This window comes from Haemaphysalis longicornis, unplaced genomic scaffold (assembly GCF_048455015.1).
Source record: "Haemaphysalis longicornis isolate Haplotype H1 unplaced genomic scaffold, Haemaphysalis longicornis Haplotype H1 scaffold_10, whole genome shotgun sequence".
Taxonomy (NCBI): Eukaryota; Metazoa; Arthropoda; class Arachnida; order Ixodida; family Ixodidae; genus Haemaphysalis; species Haemaphysalis longicornis.
In genome coordinates, this window is record NW_027526204.1 from 56,963,245 (window position 1) to 56,987,847 (window position 24,603).

A 24,603-nucleotide genomic window follows, 5' to 3' on the forward strand; every position below is an offset into this window, starting at 1 on the left:
ACGTTTTGAGGAGCGGCTTAGACATTTAGATGAGCAGAACTGGGCAGCCAGAGTGCACAGGTATGTGTACCTTAAAAGTGTGGACACCCAATGGCGGAAGAGGACGCGAAAGCTGGCGACTAAATATACCTTGACCGCGGAAAATAAACAAGGGGGGCAGTTAAAAAGCAAGTGAAGGAAACAGAGACGCTCATGTGGAAAGAGGATGGAAAAGAAGGGATCGCTGGGAATCTACAAAGCAAGCAAAAAAAGAGATCCGGAAAGAGAACTTTTATGACAACAATAAAGGTAGTGCGTTGCTCTTTGAGGCGCGGGCTGGCTGCTTGAGAACTCGAACTTACATGAGCAAATGTTCGTCCCAGGGTGAGACATGTGTTGTATGTGGCAGGTATAAAGAAACAATCGACCACATAGTAATAGGATGCCAAAAGATTCAGCCGGATAGAATTGGGGGGAAAGTCCTACTTCCTGAGGCACTGGGCTTCGCAATGGATGGAAGCATTAACTGGTCAGCAGTAGGTATCACTAAGCCTTTTCTCATGGAGGCGAAAAGCAAAAACGCCCGTGTGCACGAGATTTCGGCGCACGTTAAAGATCCCCAGGTGGTCAAAATTAATCCGGAGCCCTCCACTACGGCGCGCCTCATCGCCTGCGTTGCGTCGGCGCGTTAAACCTACAATCAATCAAATCAAGGTATCACTAAGCAGCGGCTAGAGTATTGGTGGAAAAAAAGCAGGAAAGTCGATAAAATAACATCCCAGCCAGGGGTAGCGGCAGGGCAGAATTAAAAAGAAATCTGAGTTGAGGGACTAAATTTAAATTCACACTACTAAGATAGGCTAGATGGCACACGCCGTCACCCCGATTCAAAGGGGAGGCCTTTAATCATCATCATCATCATCACCATCGCGGAAAGAATCCCGCGGCCTGGTGACATGCTTTCTCGACGTCACTAAGGCATATGACTATGTCTCACACGGCGTTATGCTACAACACATGAGCGAGCTGGCTATGCCATCCAAATGGATTGACCTTCTGCGGCGCTTATACACCGGCAACAAGGCAGTGGCATGCTTCGGAGAGGTCCACACGGAGCCAGTGGCAACACACCGGGGTCTGAAGAAGGGGTGCCCACTCTCTCCTCTGCTATAAATGCTGTACGTAGCGGGGCTAGAGTAAGCCCTTACTGCGTCGGGACTTGGTTTCACGCTGCCCTATTCTGAAGATGGAATTCCGCAAATGTGGACACTTCCGGGGCTGGTCTTCGCCGATGACCTTGTCCTGCTCGCTGGAAGTGTGGCTGAGCTACAGGGACATGTCACCGCCTCGGCTGAGCATCTGTCAACACTGGGACTGGCCTTCAACACGCGCAAGTCAGCGGTCCTGTGCTTCTCCGACCCAGAGGAGAAAGCTCGCATTGTGCTGCAGCCTGGCGGTGAAGAGGTTCCATCGATGCACAGCTATTGTTACCTTGGCATCACTTTCAGCACCACTGGCGACAAGTATGCTACACACGATGCACTACTGAAAGAAAAGTCGAGACGCGACAGCTGTATCCTGCGCAGACGGTGCTTATGGGGGTGCAACCGATACCTGTTGGTCCGTGACCTGTGGAAGTCGGTGCACGTCCCATGTCTCACCTTCGCGAACGCTGTGGTGTGTGTGTCGGCGCCAACACGGGGGTGGCTCGAGCGTGGTCAGTGAGAGCTGGGCCACCTTGCCGTGGGCTGCCATGGCCGCGTGGCTGTGGAGGCCATACAAGGTGACTGGGGATGGTCAACATTTGGGGCTCGCGAGGCCACCAGCAAGATTGCATTCGAAGAGCGACTCCGAGTAATGAACGATGAACGCTGGGCGCGGCGGCTGTTCCGCTACATGGCATTCAAGGGTGTACGCACACAGTGGTGCAACCGCCGCTACAACCTTCGTCAAAAATTCGGCTTCACTACCAACCCAATCGAGAGGCCCGCCGCACAAGATCACGGAGAAGGTGCGCTCCAGAGTGAAAGAGGAGGAACGCGCTCACTGGCGGACCGCAATGCACCAAAAGTCTACCCTGGAACTATACCACAGCCACAGGCAAGATATAGGCCGGATGCGTGTCTACGCCAACAGCAGCGGCAGCACACTCCTCTTCGAGGCCCGTAAGGGGGCACTGCGCACGCTGCTGTACTACCGGCACTACGACAGCACACCAGAGGTACAAGCAGCAAAGTGCAGGGCATGCGGCGACCACGAGGAAAGCATGGAGCACCTGGCGCTGCACTGCCACAAGCTGCGCCCACCCGCCAGAGTCAACGCCACTGTACAACAGGCGCTAAGGTTCGAGGATGGCGTCGACAATGCCATGGACGTACACACGACGAAAGGACGACTGCAACTCTGGCAGCGATCGGTTCGGCTGGGTGCGGCTCTGGTGACGGTGCTGTGAACGCACGAGTGAACTGCAGTGAAGGGTGACAGTGCAGTGGACGTACATACGCATGCAGTGTACCATATGCACAAGACTGAAGGAAAACTGCTACCTTTAGTTTTCTCGCTGGTGGGGACGGTGCAATGACTTTAGCATTCAGCCGTTTTTTTCTCTTTTTCGTTTTTTGGTTTTTTCTTTGTTTTTCTTTGTCTTTTTATGTGCACTTTGTTAACTTTTCTCCTGGCTTGGACATTTTGGTGTCCGCCCGATACAAAGGGTATCTGGTCACAACGATCATCATCATCATAATCGGCGTAAGCGCGGGTGCACCAACACAAACGTACGCGTGTTCACAAGAATCACAACACGTTGTCGCGAGCTGTTTCCAACGAATGCTTAATCGGTGTCCCAGCATGTCGCGGACATCCCAGCAGTTCGGAAGAAGTACATAAGAACTGAAGAAGTCCCGTTCGAGGTACACCAAAATGAGCTAGGCCACGCTAGGCACCATGGAGGAAAGAAAAGTTTAGGAGGGAGCGTCACGTGACAACCGTGAAGCCTAGTCATAAAAAATAAAAAGGAAAGACTGATGGGAGGTGTTCTATTCACGTGACAGGCAAGCGGTAGTTCTTTGCGCCTCATGTGGCCCTTCGCCGACGCTGCGTGCGTGCGTCTATCCGTTTGGTTGCCGGGCCGTCCGCGTACTCGAGTTTCGGCGACGAGTCGATGCTCGCAGCTCTGCCTGCAACCCGAAACGCGCAGCGGCTTGATCGCGCGGGCAAAGTGGTCGGGCGGGAGAGGCAGAAAACATCTTTGTTTACTGAGCTTTCGGACCCGTCGAAGTTCACGCCGCAGTCGGAGAGTTTTGTGCCGCCGCCGCGTGCAGAAGTGGAGATGATCTTTTCAACTTTGCCGCTCAGGGAAAGTTGAAAATAAGATCAACCATTTCAACCCTTTCTTTAACCATTTATTGCCAAGGCGCAGTCAGTCCACCATTCAGCAAGGTCCCTCCCAGGCGTAATCTAGCATTCGTTTTTTTTTTGTCATATACGGCACCGATCGATGATGATGATGATGATGGTTGGGTTTTTTATGGCGCAAGGCCGACTAAGGGCAAAGAGCGCCAGAGGAAAGTTTATTTAATGAAGTGAAGTGGTTACAAAAAAAAAAAAAAAAAGTCAACCGAACATAGTAAAATCAGTTACAGATAATGGTGATGGCTGGTGTATAGGGCCAGATTTGATTATGCGTGATAGGAAATGAGGTTTAAAAACTTAACGTCTGACAAATACTCAAACACACGTTTAACAGAAACAATGGCTTCGTCACCTAGAAACTGCGATGGATGTAGAGGGATATGTTGTCTGTAGAGTTCTCTGAAGTGTTTGTGTCGTGTTGTGTGAAGTGCCTTGCATGTGAGTAGTATGTGCACTACGGATAGGGCCTCTCCGCACCTGCTGCACTGGGGTCTAGAAGATCCCGTCAGCAGATACGAGTGCGTTGCATGGGTGTGCCCTATCCGTAATCTGGCCAAGGTGACTTCAGAGTATCTATTGCGTGTGTCGGTGGTGTATGGTCCCAATTGAGGTTTTATTACGTGTAACTTGTTGTCTGTTTGTTCACTCCAGTGTGCTTGCCATGTTTTGCGAAGTTGTTGTCTGATGTGTGGTTTCACGTCGGTGTAGGGTAATGTGGTTATGTCTACTGTATTCGAGAGTGTAGCAACAGCAGCCATTCGGTCCGCTGCTTCGTTCCCGGCAATACCACAGTGGCCAGGGACCCAGCAAAGAACCAGTTCAAATTTGCGTACATACACCGACATAAAACCCTTGACAATCAGATTGACAACGTGGTTTTTCGAAGGCACTGTTGACGACAGTGCCCGCACAACACTGAGGGAATCTGTATAGATAATGGATTGTGGGATTTGGTTTTGAAGTAGATGATTGACAACAAGAAGTACACCGTAAGCCTCTGCCGTAAAGATACTAGTATGACTATTCAGAGTTCGAGTGACACTAAGGCCGGGCCCATGTGCCGCGCAGGACACAGAGGTGGCAGATCTAGAAGCGTCCGTATAAAATTCAGAGCACTCATACTTCTGCTGCAAATACAAGAAATGCTGCAGAATTGCACATGTGGGAGCTCGCTTTTTATCTAGATGTGTAAAAGATGTGTCGCATGATACAGGGCGGAGATGCCATGGTGCTATAAAATCCGTTAGAGAACTTTGGATGGTGTCTAAAAAGGAGACAGCAAGCTCTGACGCCTCCTCTCTAACTCTGTAAGAGAAGGGCGCAGAGATCGATGGTCGATTTAAAAGGAGTTCAGTCATGGACGTATCATGAAAAACTGATTTAAAAGGATGGTGAGGCATGGATGAAATTTTAAAAGCATAAAGGAGATCTGTGTAAGCTCGCTGACGTTGTAGGTTCCATTTGTTGCACTCCACATAGAGGCTTTCGACCGGGCTAGTGCGGAAGGCGCCACACGCCAGGCGGAGCCCGAGATGGAGCACTGGGTCCAGCATTTTGAGGGATGTTTTACTTGCTGACCCATAAACAACGCTACCATAGTCCAATCGTGAACCTATCAAGCTGGTAAAAACACGTAAGAGAAGTTGTTTGTCAGCACCAAAAGAGATGTGCGACAGAACCTTCAGGATATTCATTGTTTTTAAGCATTTATGTTTTAGTTGTTTTATGTGTGGGATGAATGTCAGCTTTTCGTCAAAGATAATACCCAAGAACTTGTGTTCCTTTTTTACAGGAATAGAGACACCGTGGAGTTGAAGGTCTGGATCCGGCCGGATACCACGCCTCTTGGAAAACAAAATACAAGTGCACTTCCCGGGATTAAATTTAAAACCATTGCCATCTGCCCAGCCAGCTAGCTTGTTAACACCAAGCTGCACCTGGCGCTCACAGACAGACAAGTTACAGGATTTAAAGGAGAGTTGAATGTCGTCTACATAGACTGAACAGGAAATCGACGGTGGCAGCGCCTTCCTAAGGGAATTCATTTTCACAATAAAAAGGGTGCAACTTAAAACTCCACCTTGTGGCACTCCATTTTCCTGCACATGAACCCTAGAGAGTGCAGTTCCAACTCGCACACGAAAGGTTCTTTGAGACAAGTAGCTGGCAAGTGTGTTTATCATGTTACCTGACATGCCGAAGGACTTGAGGTCGCTTAGGATGCCATACCGCCACGCGGTATCGTACGCTTTTTCAAGATCAAAGAATACCGTCATACAATATTGTTTGTGGAGGAAAGCATCCTTTATATAGGACTCGAGCGCGACGAGTTGGTCGTTCGTGGACCGCCCCGCCCTGAAGCCTGCCTGGCAGCCCTCGAGAAGACCATTGTACTCAAGAAAGTACACGAGTCTCCTGTTTATCATCTTCTCGAGGAGCTTGCACAGGCAGCTTGTGAGGGCGATGGGCCGATAGCTAGCAGGAGAGGAAGGGTCCTTTCCTTCCTTCAGGAAAGCCACTACTATGGCCTCCCTCCAAAAGCGAGGAATGTGCCCCGAAAGCCATATGTTGTTGTATAGATGTAGGAGTGTTTCCAGAGTGTCTGGGTGTAGGTGTTGTATCATGGTGTATGTGATTTTGTCTGCACCTGGAGCTGAAGGCTTACATGTGCTGAGAGCAACCTTCAGCTCATGAATTGAAAAAGGACAATTGTAAGAAGTGTGCGACTTGTTGTGATCACGCAGGGACTTCTTTTCTACAGATGTTTTGTGTTTCATGAAAGTGTTTGTGTATTGTGCTGAACTGGACACGTGTTGGAAGTGTTGTGCAAGTGTGTTAGCCTGGTCTTCCAGTGTGTCCCCTGTTGTACTAACCAGGGGCAGGCTGTGTGTCTGTTGTCCTTTTAGTTTTCGTATTCGTGTCCAGACTTTGTGTGCGTCAGTGTATGAGTTGATGGAAGTGAGGAAGGTGCGCCAACTCTCCCTTTTCGCCTCACGACGCACTCGCTTACCCAAAGCCTTTGCCCGTTTAAAAGAAATTAGGTTATCTGACGTGGGGTACCGGCGAAGGACACCCCACGCCTTGTTCTGGGCCTCTCGCGCCCGCCTGCAGTCCTCGTTCCACCAGGGCCTCCTTGGGTTGCGGGACGCATTGGAGGCCTGGGGCATGGACTTTTCGGCGGCGTCGACTATGTGCGCCGTGACGAGTTGGGCTGCTTCCTCCACGTGTAGGTGTTTTATGGTTGTGTGGTGCAGTTTAGATGTTTCTGTGAATGTGCTCCAGTTTGCTTTTGATTCATTAAACCTTTTATGGGAAGATGGACTGCTCGGGGCTATACCTATATACGTTAATGAAGTGGGGAAATGGTCACTACCATATGGGTCCGTGCCCACACCCCACTCAAGGCATGGAAAGAGAACTGCGGAACCAATAGCCAAGTCAAGATGCGAGTATGTATTGTGTCCTAAGTTATAGTATGTAGGCTGTTTTTTGTTGAAAAGGCATGCTCCGGAGGATGTAAGAAACTTCTCTATCAGGCGACCTCGGGCATCCGTTCTAGAGGAGCCCCAAAGAGAGTTGTGTGCATTAAGATCGCCTGTTATGATGTATGGTTCGGGCAGCTGGTCGACCAGCGCCTCGAAGTCAGAGCTCAGAAGTGCAAAATCAGGAGAGATGTAAATGGAGCATACCGTTATTAACCTATTAAATATTATCGTACGGATTGCTACAGCCTCAAGGACAGTGTTCAGAGTGACAGGGTGGCAGGCTAAGGATTTCCGGGCGACAATTGCCACACCTCCTGAAGAGTGTGTGCAGCCAACCCTGTCCTTTCTGAATACCATGTACCTATTTAAGAAATTTGTGTGTTTAGAATTGAGGTGGGTTTCCTGGAGACACATGATACTTGGCTGACTGGCATGCAGAATCTCATACACATCGTCAAGATTTTTAAGGAGGCCTCTGCAGTTCCATTGGATGATGTTTTCTGTTCCCATTATTTAGGTTTAAGAATGAATGGAGTGTGTGTATGTGTTCATGTGTCGTCTTTCGGGGCTGTTACTCTGGGGTTAGGCTTTTTAGGCCTGTCTGTAGGCTTGGAAGTCGGTGGCCGCTCCTTGCGCTGCGTTGCAGGCAGGAACGGCCCGACATCCATCTCGTCGTCGGATGTCCGAGGGGTGCCCGACGGACCGGGCCCCCCGAACTTGGCCCCCCCTCGGGAGCCCTTCGTTTGAGCCGCCACCGCCGAGGGCGTCCGGGGCACCAGGGGTGGCACGGGCGGTGCGGTGACGGTGGGAGCCGGTGCGGGGCCCGTGGTGTCCATCACCTCGGTACCCTCCAACGGACTGGAGGACGGGGAGACAGAGGCGGGAGCGGCACCGGTCCCGACAGAAGTGGTTTGCACCACAACCGCTGCTGCCTCAGCAAGCGGCGTGGTGCCGGGTTGGGCTGCGTGAGGCAACCCAGCGGGGGGCGGGGGCGGGACCAGGTCAGACTCGCTGAACTGGGTCCCTGTGGAAACCAGACGCCGCTCCGCCCCCCGGCGAGCCGCGTCTGCGTACCTCCCCAGAGGGAAAGAGGCGAACCTCTTTCGCGCCTCTGGGAAGGTGATGTTCTCCGTGACCTTGATGTTAATTATCTTTTTTTCTATTTGGAATTTTTCACACTTGCGGGAGTACGCTGCATGCGGCCCCCCGCAGTTTACACAAGTGAGAGTTTCGGATGGGCAGTTCTCGCTCGGATGGTCGTGCGCCGCGCATTTTGCACACGTCGTTCGGCCACGGCAAGAGTTCGTACCGTGCCCGAACCTCTGGCACTTAAAACAGCGCCGCGGGTTCGGGATGTAGGGACGGATGGAGCAACGGATGAAACCTGCGTTTATGTATTGTGGAAGGACTGCGCGGTCGAAAGTCAAGATAATGTGTTTGGTCGGAATCTCCCTGTCGTCTCTGCGGATAGTGATGCGTCTCACGGCAGTGACGCCCTGATCCTTCAAGCCGGCAAGGAGATCCGCATCCGTTTCGTTCAGGAGGTCTGTCTCGGATATCACACCCTGCGAGCTGTTGAGGCTCCGATGGGGTGTGACCCGGATGTCGAGATCAGCCAGTCTAGTCTGAGCAAGAAGCTTTGCAGACTGCTGCTTGTCATTTATTTCAATTAGGAGTTCACCAGACTTTTGTTTTTTGCACTTATACGATTTTCCTACTATGGCTTCAAGATACTTGGCAATCAAGAAGACTGACTGAGATGCAAGAGGGTGGGTTGGATTGATGGATTCCATGACAAGAAATCGAGAAAAATTATCTGGTTCAGGAAATGTCAAAGATGGCAATAAAGGAAAAGATACTTCGGTGCGGCCCCTTTTCAGGGACCGATCACGTTTGGGGGGGGGGTTTAGAGAATGCCATACATCATAGTATAGAAGCAGGGGACGGGGGTTCTTTCTTCTCAAACCTTACCCTGATAGCCTGAGAGGTCCCGGAGCTCCCTGCCTGGTAAACAGACAGGGAGCCCATCCGCCGGAGCTTGACCTGGGCTCCGACGGCCACCGTTAGAGGTTTCTACCCTTCACCTTAAAAACACATCACCACGGTTGGATCCAGCTTATGTTTGGGGGCTCGGGGTCCGCGGTATCGCCAGTACCGTCACCAAGATTGCTCAAGGTGCCCCGTGCGGGGACGGCACCGATCGAGCGGTCCTCAGCGGACAAACAGCCGGCGTACTGCTTGCGACGCGAGGTGGTCACACCCAACATAAGGGATCTGAACCCTTTGTTTTCCAGTGCACTGAAGTAACGTACCACCACGCCGGAGCACCGAAAAGGCGAACGTATGCAAAAGCGCGCGCGAGCGAAACCAAAGCTAGTCTCACCACCTCCCCACCGACACGACACTCGTTACGCGCGATAACTCAGCAGAATGCCAAACGCAAACGTCACAGCACACCTGGCAAACACCGCGCAGCTGTAGGCCGCTCCATGCTTGTGAATGTTTACGGCGGCGCGTTCGAGCGATCCAACGTCAGAAGTGAAACGTGCCACCATGCCGGAGCACCGATAAGGCGAATGTAGGCAAATGCGCACGCGAGCGAAACCAAAGCTTCTCACACAACCTCTCAGCTGATGGGACACTCGTTACAGCTCTATGATGTAAAGGAAAGGTGGCGCGATAACTCCTAGCAAAATTGGAAACGCAATCGTCAAAGCACACCTGGCAAACACCACGAACCCGTAGGCCGCTCCGTACTTGTGAATGTTTACAGCGGCGCGTTCAAGCAAAGGCGGTCGTGGTTCCAGCGGTAAGCGTCAAATTCGGCTCGCAGCTCGAGAAGGTGCTCCGTGAGCATGGGATCTGCGTATTGTATCGCTTTGAACAGCGACAGTACTTCCACGATACGAGGGATACGAGGGTGGGAGCGCAACACTGGCGAAAAATCGCGTACGGCGCCTTCGGCAACGCCACTCGCCTCCTCCTCCACCGGCAGCCTCCATGACCGGCAGCCAGCCGGAGCCACTAAATGCTACCGCGGGCCTGAGAGTGGTGCTTCTTCCATAATGCATTGCGCGGGAGGAGCCCGAGGAGAGGAGAATGCGGCGTCAGAGGAGGTTGGCTTGCCAAAGCTGTGCCGCCTGACGTCAGGCTCCCTCCTAACATTTTTCTTCCTCCATGCTAGGCACGCATAACAAGAACCCAGGGTTGCTTGCTGTGATGTCTTCTCTGGTATGTGTGCGTATATCGAAAAATAATTGCCAATTGTAAATGAAACCGATAATAAACTCATATCTACTGCAAAACAACAGTAGATTGTTGTTTTGCAGTAGACAGTACAACAAAACTTATTTTTTAACATCACCACAAGCTTTGCTCGTGGCAGACCTAATTCGGTCTGCAAACATTGTGTTTCTGAAGTGCTAAAATCGACCTGCCCTTCAGGGGACGCCCTGTCCGGCCATCAACAGATCGAGGTCGTGACGTCACAGCCAAAAGTCACGTGATAAAGACATTTTCGTCACTTCCTGAGCCGTGGGCTTTTTTGTTGTTTTTACTTTTATCGCGTAGCATCAGAAAGCTATGCACTGCGGTAAGGTGTTTTTTATCACTATTGCGCAAGTACGCCCAACTGCAGTGGTATGTTCGTTTTGGCGTTTGTTTGATGCCCCAATTTCTGTCAACGTAGCCGTCACTTCCTTTAGTTTCGCCTACACCGTGGTTTCACCCAAGCGACCCAAGGCTTCAGCCAAAGCATGCGGAGGCGATTGCCAAAGGCATTGTGTGTGTGCGCTACGGTCGCTTCGCCGTTTGTTTTAATTTGTTCTGTGCCCGAGTTGGTTTCTTTCAACGTAGATGATACCCGCGTGATATGTGGTCGTGGCCGGTTACTTGAATCAAGTAAGTATCGTCGAAGTGTCCCCCGGCGTCGCGTTGTCTGTTTCTCTGAGCCAGCTCACGAATGAAGCCGCCAACCCTCGCCGGTGAAACGGCGACAACACGACGACACCAATCTTTTCCCTACGAAGTGCGACACCACTAGTTGTGCGCCCCCATATCCTTCACGTTGCCGTCAGCAACAACATGCAGCAAAAGAGTTCACCAAGCGAGGATATGCCGTGCTGTGATGTAGCGAATTCAGTGATGTGGAAATGATTGTGTGCATTGGGGTGCCAAGCTGGACGTACCACATTCGGCTTGTTCACTGTGTTCCGTTATATCTGCGAATTCCACGGTGACAGAGAGAGAGAGAGAGAGAAAACCTTTAATGAAAGCTAAAGAGGTCAGTCCCACTAACGGAGAATTTGTTTTATGGTAAAGGCGAGATTAGCCAAGCCATTATCGCCCTTGATGTCTGCGCTCTTGTTGGCTGAGTGCGATGCTTGCACAGGCAGCAATTTTTGCAGGCAGCTGTATGATGCGGGCTTCCAAATACAAGTGCCTCACATACGTAATACTACGTACTTACTACTATACATTGCCTAGCTGGTGAAAAGAGCAAACTTTAAATCGTAAATCAGCGGTAAGCTGAAGGCATGTAAAGTTTGATAACCACCTCGCAGGCCTTATAGCTACAGCAAGTGATGAGCCTTTCTTATATGCACCTCCTGCAGCTGTAACTGCCCTACCTGGCCTAATTGCACCCAGTGACGGTACGGCACGAGAATATTAACAGATAAGCCATTTGCAGTGTTGTGGTATTTTATTGTCCCTCTGTCTCCTTAGTGCAGGAACACACCCAGCTCAGCATCGTCACTAACTTAATAAATCAGAGCAAAGCAAAGTTCATCCAGCTGTGAGTGGTCGTAGCGCTTTATCCTTATTTTTATGGCGAGCCTTCCTTGACCAAAACACCTTTTCCCATGGTGTTATACACCCATGACTACTATTTCTGAGACCCACTTTGGGTTGCCCATAGAAGCAGCCATTCCACTGAGAGAAAGAAGAGTCACCTATGCAAGTGTTCCCCATCGAGATGTCAATAGTCACCTTTACTCATGCTATTGTCACTCCAATTGCTTTTGGAACTCTCAGCTGTCAAAACTGCAAATGCTCAACGCAGGAACACGTGTACACTAGCTCAATCAGCACAGTAAAGCACTGGGACAGGAACATGCTTTGAGTCTTCCAGCATATTCATGGTCACTATTCAATATTTCTATATGGTGATTGAAAAGACACAGCCTGAATGCTTCTAACCACTTTGCCGACCACAGTTTCCCCTCGACATACCAGACTCTTTGCGAAATTACTGCCTTCAGGTCCTGCTGCTTTCTTAAGACTCAAAAATCTCTGCCCTCAGAGTTGCCGATGCAATTGCTCCCTTCCTTGCAGTTTCCAAGAGGAGGAGAGAGAGAGAAAACATTTTATTGAGCATCTCCTTAGGTCAGAGGATACTCATGGCCGCAGGCATGAGCCGAGCGGCGACGTCGGTAGCTCGGGTGACCACGGTGGTTTGCATGCCTGGGTCCGGGCTATGCAGTGCCTCCTCCCACTGCTCCTCGGATGTGATTAGGGGAAAGCTATTTTGAGGGCAGGCCCACATTATGTGAGGTAGATTGGCTGGGGCGCCGCATAGGGGGCAATCAGGTGTGGGGTATATTGACGGATGAATGTGCGTTAGCCTTGCGGGGTTTGGGAAGGCGTTTGTTTGTAGGAGGCGCCAGATGTGTGCTTGCTCGTTAGTTAGGTCTTTTTCAGCCGGAGGGTAGACCCGGCGGCAGAGGCGGTAATGTTGCGCGATTTCATTGTAAGACACTAGTCTGTCCCTTGCAGATCTGGCTCCGCAGTTTGGATACAGGCTAGCTCCCGCCCGGATGGTGAGCTAGTTTCTCTCCAAAGGCTTCTGCGTTGGAGTGGCCCTCACACTTTTTCAATCTGGACACATGTAATACCCTGTCCACTGAAATCCATATGCATGAGTCACTAAGTTGTTAATTTTCATAATGTCTTTGCACACTGGTAGCAGGTAAAGGTTCTGAAGAGTTGACTCTGATGGTATGTTTTGGGGCAACACGTTAGTAAAATGGACTCAGCAAGCCTAAAAAGGCATTTTTAGGGCAACAAAAAGCCAATATAGACACGAATCTAAAAATAGGCCCTTATAGGCACTATCAACAGTTGATTAATGTAATTCCTGTAGTTCGTGCTTATATGTTGAACAAAGTTTACAGGGACCCCAAGAAAAAAATGGGAATTTTGCCTAAAGTTCCGATCTCTAGTTATACTTTGTACATCAGGGCATGAGCTGCGTCACAAATATTATCATGTGCCTGTGCATAACGGTTTTGAGTGCTGGAATTTGCTTTTTTACTGATGTTCGCATGGTTTCTGTATATACACGATTGTACTTTAGCAGTAATACTTAATTGCACTTGTTCCTGTCATCCTTTGTCTCTTGTCAGAATTTTGCCTGTATATATGCGAATGTATCTTACCAATAAATCCTAGTTGGAAGTAGCACTTGTTCATGCCATCCTTCTTTGTCTCTCATCCAAATTTTGCACTTTACACGTGTGAAGTCACCCAAAAGTCCACATCGGTCAGCTACATGAGAGATCCAGTACATCACCCACTAAAAGTCTGCATGGCTTCACCTAATAATTAGGTCGTAAGCTTCAAGTGAGACTAACACCAGCCACCCAGAGTTAACATCGATGGAGAAAACGTGAGTAGTAAATGCACAAAAGAAATGGGAAAAGATACGAGGCTGTTTGGGCACAACTTTTTATTGCAATCGAATTTCCTGAAAAAAAAAGAGTCAGTGTTGGGTGCAACAGGGCCTCAGAACACGTTGGCTTCAATGTTTGTTTCAGTGAAGTTTTTTCTGAGCCGACATCACAAGCACAGGTAACAGAACTGTATCTATATCAGAACTATCATGCATGGGGGTGTGGCTCCTATACTCGAAGTGCAAAGGCTTTATTAGAAGAGAAACAAAAACTGCATGCAGTGTCCTTTGAGCAAGTAAATATCTTCATTTAGTGGCTTGCTTTTGCTTCACCTAATGGGAATGCACTGTCCCCTTATAACTGCTGAAGGTGGTACAAAAACAATTCAGCTATTATCAACACACCCACTGAAAAGAAAGTGCTGGTGATCCCTTTTACATTCCTGTGTTTGAGGTGTTTCCAGCATATTGTGGCAAATTTTAATTTTTGTCCCCAGTGCAAATTACGAAAGGCACAAATTGCGGGTCGTTGAATGTTATGTGGTGCTTTTGAACGACTATGTATTAGGGGTGGGCGATTGATCGATCAACTTTCCGATTAATGCTTTAGCTGCGATTAATTTTTTAGTCGGTTGAAGTCATGTAAGCAAACCGAAACAGGAGTGCCGCAATGAAATTGTGTGCATGTCGAGGACCATATTTGTGTCAAATAACCTGCCTGACGTTACAACAGAAACCAATGCAAGTACGCTCAGAGATGAAAGCGATTAAAACTGATAGGGCAGAGAAGCATTTTATTATTATTATTATAATTGTTGTTGTTGTATGGATACCATTAAAATATTATTTTTGGTAACTTTTCTTTCGAAATCAACACTACCAATTCATTGATTAAGTAACAGATTAAAGCTAGCGGGTTAATCAGATTAAAACTTTTAACCGACGCCCAGCCCTACTAGGTATGCAACCTACATCTTGGCTTTATTCAAAAGGTCAGACAGTGCACATCATTACTACAATATTGTTGTATGAGGAACAACACTACCACCACACAGGAATTAGAATACGCATGGGTGAATTCCACAAACAGGCAGCCAGAATGCAAAGCCAAGTAAACCAGGGGAGGGCATCCACTTATTAAACAGCCATCGGTTCCGTTTTTGTGCAAGATGGATGAAGCCTGCCACTTGACCTTACTTCAACTGTGGTATCAAAACAGCTTGTTTGAGTTGCTGTTGCTGCTTCCTGTTTTTTCTGCCATGCTATAGGCACTCGGTATGAAATGTAATCATATTTCCTACCACTAAACAAATGCGGTCTTAAGTAGGAACAAAATGTCTGAACTAAAAGCCCGCAACCCTTCTAGTTGAATTTCTTATAGGAGTTTCTGCAGAGACCAGGGGTGCGAGAATATGAAATTCTGCTTTTGAAGCTGTTTTATTGGAATATCCTTTAATAGGAACAAATATTTTCAAATTAAAGTGCTCTCCTAAAACACCTTTCTCTTCGAAACGTGTTTTTGGTTGAGTTGGTCTATGATATTTACAAAATAAATTAAAAAAATATGAGCGCTACAAGAACAGCGTATGAAAAGAACGGACGACAAATACGCCAGCTGCTTGGATTTCTCGTCCGATGTTCTTGTAGCGCTCATATTTTTTCAGCTCCTTCCTCCTGTCCTTTCGCCGCACGTCACAGGTGCATTGCGGCAAAGCCTGTCGGCGCTAGCGGTGAAAGCTGCGCTTGTTAGCGGTGGTCGATCGCAAGCACAGAATGTGCAATTGATCCGGCGCGCAACTAGTTCTGTCATTACGAAGAAATATTAGAAGAAAAAAAAAACAACTATACGCTAGCAGCCAAATCTTCGGCGTCGATGAAAAAATTCGCACCAAAACACGCCAGCTGTCAGCAGTATATTCGCAAACCGTGTGCCCCAAATAAGTTGTTTGCACTACAATGTGCAGCTGGCTGAAGGTTAGCAAAGAATATTGAATATAATTTTTAACTCATCAGCATTCTTTGCCCTGTACCCCAGAGCACAAAACTGTGCCTTGCCTTGAATGTGCGCCAAAACTCACAATTGGCGCACAATAAACGTAGATGATTTGTGGGAGGAAATTAAAAAAAAAACTAAAACATGAACTTACAATATCAAAAATTAACTTCTTTTTAATCAGCACAATCACGCGATTAAGACAAAACTAAAAAAAAGCAAACTGCGCAAGAAATTAAGACGTACAACGCCTTGCCGATTCAAGGACTCTGGCCTTGCATTTGGACAAAAAAGCGCACAAAATGGATCATTTGTACAAGTAAACATAAGAATATAAACGACGCTAGATATGAAATAACGAAATAAAAAGATAAAAAGTACAACTTATTCGCCGCACTCACTCACGTTATAAAGACAGAAATGAAATAAGCCGGAGAAAGCAAACAAACGAAAAAATAAATCGTAGAAACCCATCAATCTGGCTGCAAAAGACCCAAAATGAACAGGAGCGGCGTAGAAATGCTACACAGCTGGCAATTCTGTAACTGTTTTAGTATTTCACACAGAGAATCGTTTAATCGTTCTGTGCTTGTCGATGAACCCGATGCGCATTTTTTTCGGAAAGCTGCTACAAGACCGCACGTCTGCCGCGGCCGGAAGAGTCTCAGAGGCGGCAACGTGGAGCGCAGCCGCTGCTCTCCGACTATCAGGTGCGGCGTCCTTTGTTCTTTTGTGATCGGTCGCGGCGGCCCGTTCGGTCCATGTACTCATCGCCGTAGGTCATGGGCACGGATAGGTCTGCTCAGTCTTGCACATGGCGAGCAGCTGCGCAAGTTTCTCGGCGTGGCGGGCTGGCAGAAGCCCTGCTCCCCCTTTTTTTCTCGAAATATTCATAAAGTGTGTGTGTGTGTGTGTGAGGTGGGGGACCTGGCCCCTAGGCCACCCTTCCCCCCGCCCTCTTTTCTACGGACCTGGTGCAACGGCCCGGCTCTTGCAAAAACTATAGTTCCGTACGACTGCCGTTTTTGTGCGTTCCTTCAGCTTGTCCTTTGTACCAGGCGCGTAGCCAGTATTTTTTTTCGCGGGGGGGGGGGGGGCAAGGTTGTTCTCAAGCACCCCCCCCCCCGGTCTGCCCCCCCAACCCCCCTGGCTACGCCACTGCCTTGTACATGTGCGTTTGATAAATAAAGCAGCCGTGGAGAAAGCCTCGACATTCATTTGGACGCTTCTGCGCACGCGGAAGCAGTAGAGCGCCAGTTTTTCCAGGAACGACATCACGACACCGTGCTCGCGTCCAGGGACTAAAAATGACGAATGCCGAAGGCTGTGTTTCATTTGGCGATGAGGCAATAGTGCGATCGCATTTACTCGACCTCGAAAGTGATGAATACAACTGGCGTGGCTACGTGAGAACAGATAATGAGCTCGAAGAACTCGAAAGATCACTCCTCGGTCTCGGGGTTTCCTTCAAAGTGACCAATTCCCGGCACGCTGACCAAGAAAGCCTGGAAGAGCCTGCTAAACGTGAGTACGACCTAGAACCAAATGCTGCCTCTTATCTACCTGGTACAATGCATTTAGAAATTATCTACAAGTGCGGCTTGGTATCCGTAAAGCAGTCAAAAGTTCCAAGTTTTTTAAAGTTTGTTGCAGTAATTTATCCATGTTTACAGCTGGGTTGTAAAGAAACGACATAGTAGCGTAATAAAAAGGGCGGCGTACAAGTACTAACGTACTAAGCCAAGAAAAAAAAAACGGAAACGCGCGTACGGACGCGCTGAAAGACCACTCCTTAAAGCTGAAGTTGGCTTCACAGCACGTTGCCGCTGCTCCACGGTGAAGCCAAACAAAAACCATGGTCCGACTGCGATTTTTCTTTTTTTCAAAACTATGTGGGTGTCCTTTCAAAGGCGTGCCATGCTAATTTAATTGAACTTTTAGGTCCGAACGTTCGATTCTGAACGGGTGAACACACAAGCACGCACAAAGGCGCATTAAAAAACAGCTAGCAGAGCGAAGGGGAAAAGAGTTGGATAATAAAAAAAGTTGGACAGTGGCTATCGAGGCGAGCTGCAAGACTACGACAATGAGTGTCAGGGAGAAAAATCGGAAATAAAATAAAATTACCATGCATTCTCTTTAGTAAGGTTGACACAATATGGCAAATTTTAGTGAACATAGAGTTTCAGGGGAGCACATAAACAGCAGGAAGTGACCCATTGGTGCAAATCTGCATGCAGTGAAGCTGATGTTCTCCATGAACCGCGGAGCTGTTCCACTGAACTTGGTGATGCCTTTCCGGGTGCTGGCCTTGACTGATAATGGATGTCTTTATGGCAAAGACAGACACGCAAAGGAACGGCAGCCATCCTCTTCAGTAAGTACGCATAGAAAGTTACACATAATCCAAAAGAACGCAAACTTTCATATTTTTACACTCAATAATTGTTTTTGCTCAATTTTTGTTGGTGATTTTGAACTTTTAAAATATTTTGGCTTACTCTCGTTTAACCAGCATCAGTACTAGTGCTCCTGCTTCACCAGATGTTCTCATGAGCATTAGAGGCCAAAATTATGTCAAAAGTTCATTAAAAATAAATATAAGAATAACATGGGCATTGCCAGGTACTTATATCTAGAACTTAATTAGGTCATTCTCCAATTTCAAAATATGCATTTGTCAATGTAGGTTGCTGAAATCAGTGACAACTATTGGTAACCTCCACCAATATTCTGTCCATCCCTGAAACCCCACTTGAATTGTCTAGATGCGAAATATGATTATTTTTTTGCATAAAAGTAAAAAATTGCATATGAGAAGAATAGCAATGTACGTGGAGCTTCTTTGTATACTGTCGTGAACCATGCCTTGGATGCATGCCAATAGCTCTGAGTGAATTTTGTTCTTTTGTGAAACTAAATCTATTATTCAAAAGTCTGTGAATTCAGCTCAAAATTTGTAAAAAGAAAAGAAAATTTATAGGGTTATCAAAAGGCAGTTCTTGTTTGCGTAATTTTTTGCTATAGATAAACATATACCAGTTAGATAAGCTATTTTTTGAAGAAGCTCTTACATGTGAGCAGCTTTGCTCACTTAAACTTTTGTGTGTCTACCAAGTACATATTACTACTGAGGCAGCCAGAAGCAACCAAAGTACCTTTGTTGCTGATTTTGTACGTGTTCAAGCTTAATTTTCATGTCCCAACTGCAGGCATGCAATCGCAGTGCCACCAACATCCCCATACAATGTGTGGTTCAATAACCCAGTTACCATATAACACTGGACCAAGTTTAGTTTTCACAATAAATCTGGATAGCCTAAGGAACCTGAAAGAGGCAAAAAAGCAGCACCTATAACTAAAAATAATATTTATGTTCAAGCATAAATGCTAAGTATGTCACCATCTACATTAGGTTCATTGCAAGTGGGTTCGAGAGAATAATCTAGAGATGACGTAGCAATACAAAACAATCTCGAGCGCACCAAACGTGTACCTGTTTGAAATGCAGTAAACAGTAGTTAGAGCATTTAATGCTTTTTTTTACTTTACTAATCACCACCTTCATATCATTGCGAGCAAAGTGAATTAGTATGCTTGGATACTTCCTTGCACAACATTGCCACAACAACTGAATAGAAATTTCTGGTTGTATAACTCAACTACTGTAGCCATCCCTTTGTTAATGTGTTCATGTGACAAAGTTTTTATATGATTTGTAAATTTTTTTTTCCTGGTTGAAAATGTTTCTGATTACTGTTTTTAGGCTGTACAGAATGCTGCTGAACAACACCATGGAGACTGGACAGCTGAAACTTTCAAAAAGAGACGCATCAAAATCCAAGGCACAAAGAAGAAGGGCTGTGTTGCAACGATGCACATAAAGAAGGTTCAAGTCTTCCCTGACTATGCGGTACGTATGGCAAGCAGTCATTTCAGTGATAACATTATATACAATGTGTTCTGTGGTACCGCTGCTTTTACTAAAACAATTTAAAAGCTGCTACATATTTATTAGTTTTATGTTGAAGCTGGTAGGCACACATTAAAGAAGGTTTATTCAAAATGCTCCCACCCCTTTTAAAGTTTGTCATATTTTAAGCAAACTATAAAATTAGTAAAGCCAATTTTGCTTTATCACAGCCAAAAAACAAAGTGCTACTACCAACTGTACATTTATGTGCAGGGACAATAAGTTCAATACTAAAGGCTTACACAATAAATTACAGCCATTTTTTTTTTGTGCCACCGTAGCCTTCAAAGCTAGGTACTGCATGTTGGCTTCTGCTGGGAGTCGCATTGATGCTAACAATCGTTATTAGCTTTTGAACGTGCAGTTTCGTGGGGAAAAAATTCCCTTCCTAGTACTACCTAGTGGCCAGCAAGTATCTTCTGATGAAGCATAAGCTGCCAAGGGCGCCAATAAAAGCCAGTGGCTTGTATAGGTAGAAACGCAAGCATATCATGAAGAAGATGCTTTTTTTCTCATACTTATGGTGCAACGAACAACATTCTCTAGCAGTGTTCATTTGATCAGGTACAGTATTTATTAAAATAATTGAGAAATAACTCATTTTCCTGTTTCTGTTCTAATCCACGAGCGGCTTTATAGATAGCGAACTGCCCATCACAGCCGGTGCTTACGGTAGCCAGCGTTTAAAACAACTGGTGAGTGGGGATGGTGCAGGCTGTTAGGTAGCACTGAATTAAATTCACAACTTCACCAACTTTGCTCCCCTCACAGTGCAATCTGCAACTACTGACGTAAAATTCAACAGTTGTATGGCAGTACCAACCTTTACCAATTAGTATCTATAGTAGCGATCAGTACATATTGCATTGTATTGGTCAGTTCGGATCCGGTTCTTGCCCATTCAAAAATATTTTTTTGCCATCAAAGGCACAAACTTCTTTAACAGGTGTGGCTCCTTCATTAGAATAGGTGCCAAATTTGTCAAGGCCCCTTCGAGGTGGCTTACAAGCCCACAAATGGGAAAGTAGGGTATGACCTCTCGTAATGCCTGCGATGAGAGCCGGAGCTATCTTCAAAATATCTTCTTCAGCCCCTGCTCGCACACCATAGTCAGATAGCCCGAGAAAACCTTTGCCCTGCGGCTGCTGGTCTTGCACAGCAGCCTCAACATAAACTATCACATACAATAACGTGCTCATTAAAACTATGGATTAAAAAAAATCCTTTAGGCACTCAGTTGAGCCCCAGCAAAAGTGCACACCCCACGATAAATTTGCAAAAACTAAGTGCGGCCACCTGAAAAAAAAAGGAAATATAACCACTGTGACAGACTGAAGAAGCGCGCATAGCCAAAGTAGAGCAGATGAAAAAGCCACTCAGCTTGTTTGGCTTTTTTAGTGATTTCCGAAGCCACTGTAATTGCTAGCGGTGTGTTTGATCCTCACTTTTTTTGCGCACAGGAATCATTATGCTTGGGTCTGTAGCTACTTAAAAATTCGGTCATGTTTAGGCCAAATCACTGTGCTGTTGAGCATAAGCACGTAACCTTAATCCCGTCCACAGTGGTAATTTTCTTGATGGAGGTGGAAAACAAACACGCTAGGCCTGTGTGCTGGGATTTCAGCCTTTCTTTTGCTGTCACTTAGTTAAATCTGCATCAACATCAAACAAGCCACCCAAATAAATCTTCGTGGTGCGGTGCGGTGGACATATACATTCGGTATATGTCCACAAAAAAAAAAGTGCTTTTGCCAGGCCATGATATACAGTGAATGAAAATAACATGAACTTAATGCTTCTAGATTGATGTCCAAGGCGGCTCCAAAAACAAGGTTGTCACGGCAAAATCAACGGCCCTGAAGAAGTTAACGACACAGTTTGCGAGCAACCAGCCACCAAGGTCCGAGATAAGACTGTACATCACGATGTCAAAAATGGCAGCTCATACGAAACATGACTTTGACCATTTCGCAAAGCACGGTCAGGCAATGGACCAGAACATCATCAATCGCATCGGTGACCTTGTTCGCGAAGGAATCACATCTGTGAATGAGGTGAAGAAATGCCTGAAGTATTATGTTCAGGATGTGCTGTTTGCGGGTAAAGAAAAACCTGACACCACTTGCAGAGCATTTTACCCAACCTCAAAAGATATTGACAACCACATCCAGGAGGCCTTGAGGAAGGAACGCTGCAGTAATCTTGACCAAGAGAACGTAATTCAGATGGTATCTGAGCTGCAAGCAGAGGAAAAAACCTCCAAGGTCTTCTTCCGGCCATACTGCCAACCTGACAAGGCAAGTGGAGGTTCTTGCAATGAAGACGAACACGTCAATGTTGAAAATTTGCTGGCAAAAGAGTGCCAACAAACCTTGCTTTTCTGCTACCAATCGCACTTCATGCAACAACTGCTTACGCAGTACGGTAATAATGTTACCTGTTTAGATGCCACGAATAAGACAACCGACTACAGCCTGCCACTTTTTTTTTTAGTAGTTAAGACACCTACAAACTACATGATAGCTGGTGTTTTTGTGGTGCAATTCGAAACAGCAGCATGTATTGGTGAAGCTCTGGCTGTTTTTAAGAACTGGAACAAAAACTTCTCACCAGAATACTGGATGATTGACTACTGTCAAGCAGAGATTGCCGCAATCCAAGACACCTTTCCAGAAAGCGAAATTATGCTCTGCAACTTCCATCGCGAGCAGGCATGGGAAAGGTGGGTAAAACGGAGAGAAAATGATGTACCACCAGACCAAAAAGACGCTCTCCTGAACCATTTCAGGAGAGTCGCAACCTCAAACTCTTAAGAGGAATGCGACAACGCCTACAGCTCTCTAAAAGCTTCTGTTTTTTGGCAGAACCCCAAGGTGGTGGCATATTTTGAGACCCAGTGGATGCCAGTAGCGAAAATGTGGGTGCAGTTTCACCGAAACAAGTTTGCTGTTGTCATCACAACTAACAATGGCACCGAGACACACAACAGACTCCTCAAGGAGTACTACCTGAAATGGAGCCGCGGAAAAAGGAGCTTGTCAAGCCTGATCACCACGGTGGTAAAACAGTTCCTACCAGAACGACAGAGCGTCTTCATCCAGAAGAATGTAGAAAGATCCTCCTCGTACCGCATCTACCATGAATATGTGCCAACCTACCTGCACAATAGACCTCCGAAAGTGATCAAGCACATCATGGCTCGCATAGACATGGCAGAAGAATATGAGCTGGAGGACGTGGCCAAGTCAGCATGCGGCAGCATTTTTCGTGTAAAGTCTAGCACAGCGGATGTTCCTTACACTGTTGACTTAAACATTCCATGCTGCACATGTCAGGATTTCATGAGGCACAAGCTGCCATGCAAGCACTTCTTCGCTATTTTTCAGTTCTTTAGTGAATGGTCATTTGCAAGGCTACCTAAAGAGTACACCGAAGGGCCATTGCTAAGTCTTCACAGAGACATTCCTGCTGCACCAAGCGACTGGGACGCACCATGTACGTCCGATGCTGGCATGGACTGTGATGCAACAGACGCAGCGCCAACTGTGGCAGAGCTTCCAAAAACGGTGCGGGAAACCAGCAAGAAGACCCGACGCCTACTAACTGATGCACTACACCGGATCGCCAGTGTTATCATGTACTGCAAAGATGAAGACAAGAAAGGGGAAGCCTACCAACACCTTCAGCAGGCATATAAGATCCTGGTAAGTGGATGCCCCAGCTCATCAAATGGCTTGGTCATCCGAGGCTCCCCTACCAAAGGCTGTTCCAATCAAGCCACCAGCTGTGCAGCAAGGCGACTTCGCTTGAAAGCACTGCAACGAGCTCGGGGTCACACAGAAAGTTGGAAAACACGAGGAAGGGTGGGTAAACGTGCAGGCGAAATGCGGACAACTTTCAACGTTTCACCATAAAGGAGAAAGGACTCGTCCATGTGACAACTGCCTGGTTTGTCTGCTGGTAATTATGCAAATAATTATGTAATTATAACAAGCCTTCCCCAAAATTGCCATTCGTTGTTTTTAAACCTGTTTACATGAATGATTTTACTTGCATCTGTGCACAAGTGTCATAGCCTTTTAATCTGTAGCATGCTTTGGTTTATACATATACCGAGCAGGCTAAGGCTGCATGTTCTGGCAACACAAAATGTGACATGTACTAGAGAAGCTGTGATAATTACTATGTGCTACCCTTAACTTTTTCGCATTCAAATGTTCTTGTTTACAGTTTTATTGTATGATTGCACATCACTAAACACATGCTTAACAAGCACACATCACTTCACATTACTTTCTCTTTTTGAGTAAAAAAACACTACCAATTACTACATTCTTTTTTTCGAGTTGAATTCTTTGTGAACGATAATATTTTTGCTATGGTGTACAGTAGTAGAGCACCATTATCATTTAGATGTTAGTGTGACTCCATCTGGCATTGTGAATATGTTTATTAATTATTGATGTTACTCAGCAAAGTAACATTTACACGTTCTAGTATGTTTTTATCAGTGTCATTAATTTTTCACACCTAAAATAAAAGCACCTATATGCTTTTATATGCACTGTTTTCTATGTGTAAATCACTTCCATGATTTTTGTTACCTAGGAGAAAAACACTTGTACGTTTTTATATGCGTTGTTTACCATTATGAATTACAAAATTTGCGCTAACTGGACATACAGAGAAAAGAAGACAATATGTCCGGTTAGTGCAAATTTCGTAATTCATAATGCACCAACTAGCCCAACAACGCATTTTACTGTTGTCTACATCACTCAAATTGTGTTACTCAGGCAAAAAAACATCTGTAATTTAGTTGAGTTGTTTTGCATGTGTACGTGAATTATCTGTCATTGTCTGTGTGCCTTGGGTACTGGGACCCCCTTTCAAGCTGTCATGCGACAAGCCTTTCTGTCCTGTTTTGCTGAAATAAACCTCAAACTACATATATTTTATCCTTGACATGAAAACTACCTCTTAATGCTTTTTTCTGTAGCAGCAATGCCACCTGTTTCACCTTCCACTACAATTGAGTGAATGATCGCAGGGTTTAACGTGCCGACGCAACGCAAGTGATGGGGTACGCCAT

At 46.6% G+C, this 24,603-nt stretch overlaps 1 protein-coding gene and 1 pseudogene across 1 annotated transcript in view; both read left to right on the top strand.

Annotated features, from left to right (window-relative positions):
- Positions 1 to 24,603, top strand: part of LOC144158581 (uncharacterized) — a 116,830-nt gene that overhangs the window by 54,135 nt on the left and 38,092 nt on the right. The gene's annotated exons all lie outside the window — the stretch shown is intronic.
- On the top strand, positions 1,240 to 23,425 carry LOC144159850 (uncharacterized; annotated as a pseudogene).